This window comes from Pan paniscus, chromosome 10 (genome assembly GCF_029289425.2).
Source record: "Pan paniscus chromosome 10, NHGRI_mPanPan1-v2.0_pri, whole genome shotgun sequence".
Classification (NCBI taxonomy): domain Eukaryota; kingdom Metazoa; phylum Chordata; class Mammalia; order Primates; family Hominidae; genus Pan; species Pan paniscus.
In genome coordinates this window covers 114,997,574-115,001,333 of record NC_073259.2, presented here as the reverse complement: position 1 = coordinate 115,001,333, position 3,760 = coordinate 114,997,574, and positions in this window count along the sequence as shown.

Genomic DNA, 3,760 nt, shown 5'->3' with positions numbered 1-3,760 from the left:
TCTGTATAAGTTGTAATGAGGTTAGTAAAAAAGGAATTTATTTTTTTAAAAGTTATATAATTAAGTTGGCTGTAATTGAAAGGAAATTATAATAATCTTTCTAGGAATTGAACTTTGATATTAAAAATACACTAATACAAATGAAATAATTGGTTAAACAAGCTTTTATAAAAACTATTGACTTTTAAAGCAAGAAGTTTTTAATTTTTAAATTCTATAATCTGTTTCTTTTTGAAATTCTTCAGATATCTCAGAAGTGCAACTTCTGCTGTACCCTGCTGCTTCAGGTCTTTCTTCCTTTTGAGAAGCCTGGTATGGTAAATCTCTTCTTCAATTTTTGTTGGCTCCTGCAATTTTTTTAGTAAAGGGAGAGAATTTTTGAAAACAGGCAGATAAGAAAGTAGAGGATTTGCTTTTGTTTATATGTCTGTTATGTCTATATGTTTGAATGTGTAATGTGGAAGTGAAATTTCACTACCAAATTATATGAAAGAGCTCTAATCAATTGACTTAAAGAAAACCAAGTGTTTATCAGACTAATAGAAACTAGCTCAGATGCCTTTTAATTCACATGACTTTAGTAACATTTGGTAAGATTAATTTCGTAAATTTACTCATAAAATTCTCTTCAGTAATTTAAAAATTTTAAACCATGTTATGTTAAAGTAAGCAATCCTTATTTTTTCACTGGGAATTTGGGTTACTAAGAGTTAAAATTATAGGAGAGTAAAATGTGTTACTCTTCACCAAAACCTTTTTTGGGGAAGTTTATAAAAACACAAGGATGTGGTGTTGGCTAAAGAAAATGTAATTTTTAACTGGGTGTGGTGGCAGGTGCCTGTAACCCCAGCTACTTGGGAGGCTGAGGCAGGAGAATTGCCTGAACCCAGGAGGCAGAGGTTGCAGTGAGCCGAGATCATGTAACAGAGTGAGACTCCATCTCAAAAAAAAAAAAAAAAAGGAAATGTAATTTTTTTTCTAATTTTGAGGCTATTTAGGGGACACTTTAAAATAAAGAAGAAGTATATAAATAAAACTAAATGGATAGAGAGAAAAATAAAAGGCTGGTAAGGAAAAACCTTTGACTCCTTGGTGGTCGCGTGGTCACCCATGGTATGGAGCTGCAGCTGGGCTGCATTTAGTTACTAAAGGTAGAAGTTACCAGTGGAATTTAGAGATGGATGATACTCATACTCCCAGGAAGTTACTTCACTGAGTGCATAAGGAAATGCAAACTAATAAGAATAAAAACAAAATATCCAATCCCTTGGTTATTGCTATCTGTAATGGTTAAAATGAACTTAAAAGGCCAGGCATGGTGGCTCACACCTGTAATCCCAGCATTTGGGAGGCCAAAGCGGGTGGATCACCTGAGGTCAGGAGTTTGAGACCAGCCTGGCCAAGATGGCGAAAGCCTGTCTCTACTAAAAATACAAAAATTAGCCAGGCATGGTGGCAGGTGCCTGTAATCCCAGCTACTCGGGAGGCTGAGGCAGAAGAATTGCTTGAACCAGGGAGGCGGAGGTTACAGTGAGCCAAGATCGTACCATTGCCCTCCAGCCTGGAAGACAAGAGCAAAGCTCTGTCTCAAAAAAAAAAAAAAGAAAAGAAAAGAAAAAAATTAAAGGAGAAGTCTGGGTTGAACCTTGCTGCTAGACCAAGGTCTGATTTAAGTCAGTCTGAACTTATGCCACCAGCCTCAAAGCTGCCCCCCAAAGGGCAAACTTATGCAGGGACAACAGAAAGTGCCTCTATGACTTGTGGTTACCAAGAAGATAGTCAATGTGGGGTAAGGCAAAACCAAGTAACTATTAAAACCAGAGCATATAACATAAAGGAATTGTTCCATTATTAATTGGTGTCATCAGCTTCCTGAAAACCTTGTAAGAGCAACTAATTTAAGGACAGCATCTTTAATTTTAAATGCCACATAATGAAAGAGCAAGTTTGGGTTGATACAGGACTCACAGCCCACTATTAAACACTCACTGATGAGTATATATTATCCAGTTGCACAGGAGGTTATTCCTGAGGGTATATCCAGCCTGGTGAACCAGATAAAAGCCACTGTAAGGCTGATTACCCTGATAAGGGGACTGCCCAACTCTCCCTATTAAATGCTAAGTGGGACGCCCCAGACAAAACAGCTGATAATGCTTCTTATGTGAGCCATGTGAGACTGGCTTTATGATGAACAGGATATTCTCCCACTTAATATGCCTATTAACCACATCGTGGTAAATGCTGTGGTTAAGAGGATCCCTTCTACATGGGCACTCTGGGTGACATTACTCTTGCAGAACCGAACAACTGTTTGAGGAGCCTTATCAAATTTGCTATCCTTCATGGGTCTTACAGATGCTTATAAAACATTAGGACATGTAACCAAAAATAAATGGGGAAGGCAAAAGGAAGTCAAAGGACTCATCCCAGAAGGGTGGAAATCTTTAGATGGTTATTAAGAAATGAAATAAAATGAAAATCGATGAGGTTAAAACAAAGGTCTTTACAACACTGTCAAAAGTTGGTTGGGTGGACCAAAGGGAGCCCCTGCTGGCCCCGCAACATTAAAAGGCCCCATACTAGTGTCCTACATTTCATACATTTCCTTAGGAGAAATCTAAGGAAAATTAAAAGGCAAAGGTTATAATAAGAAAGCGACATTGCCTAGGGCAATGTCGAGGCAAATTAAGATAAAGATTGATAAAAGAGGCTGAGTCCCTTGGCCCAGCTCCCTGTTGGGAACCCAAATCCTTTTTCACCAGAAAAGGCAAAATGGTCTGGAGGGTAGAGAAGTTCCTGGGATCAGAACATAAAAATGTAAAGGTTGACAGGATTATGAAATTTGAGATGTTTAAACAACTACCTTATGTAAGGTAGTTCTGAGTCCTTTACCTAAGTGTCTTATGAAAATGGATATTGTGTCTGACTAGGGGATGTTTCCCCTATCTATTACTGCAAAACTGAAGGCATGTAAATCTGTCCTTTGAGAAATGTTAACTGGACATGCTAAATGAGAACTAGTAAGATTCCCAGAATACAGGGTAGAAGTTGGAGTGCTGGTCAGGGCAAATTTTCCACTTGATAGCTCTTTGTGGCATGTTTATTGAGGCTTATGGCAAAAGCTGGTAAGCATTTCCCAATGACAACTACTGGGACTTAGGACTAGAGAGTTCCCACTTGAGAGACATGTGCTGCCTTGCTATGGGATGTTAACTGAAACTATCCCTATGCTAATTGAAATAATGGTGCCCAAAAGAGTTCCATGATAAAATAAAAATTATTTATATAGGTTCTTGCTACCTGGGGATACACGGAGGAGATACTTAGGAACAGGGAGCCTCTTTTTTCCTTAGGACTGACTCACTAGGTGAGGAGCTACTAGATTGTGCCGTGCCTGATGAACGTCTCTCATCTGACAAGAGCTGCTTGGGTTGTCAATGGCACTTCCAAAATGAACAAATGACATCTTGTTTGGAAGACCGCTGCTCTGATTAGATAAGAGTCAAGGATATCTTTTGAGTTATTTATAGTTTAGAGCAATCGGGTAAAGTATGTTTTTGAGAGCATATTTTCCTTTCTGAGTTCTCCAAAATTCAGAAACTGTTCATGAGTATTCTGACTTTATGACAATATAGTTATTTGCAAAAATTCAGTAAAAAGCCTTATCTTTTAAAACAGGACAATTGGAGACACTGGTTATTTTACCAAGGCTTTTACTAGAATAACACATTTTTAGGTAAAGTTCCAGAAAGCCAAT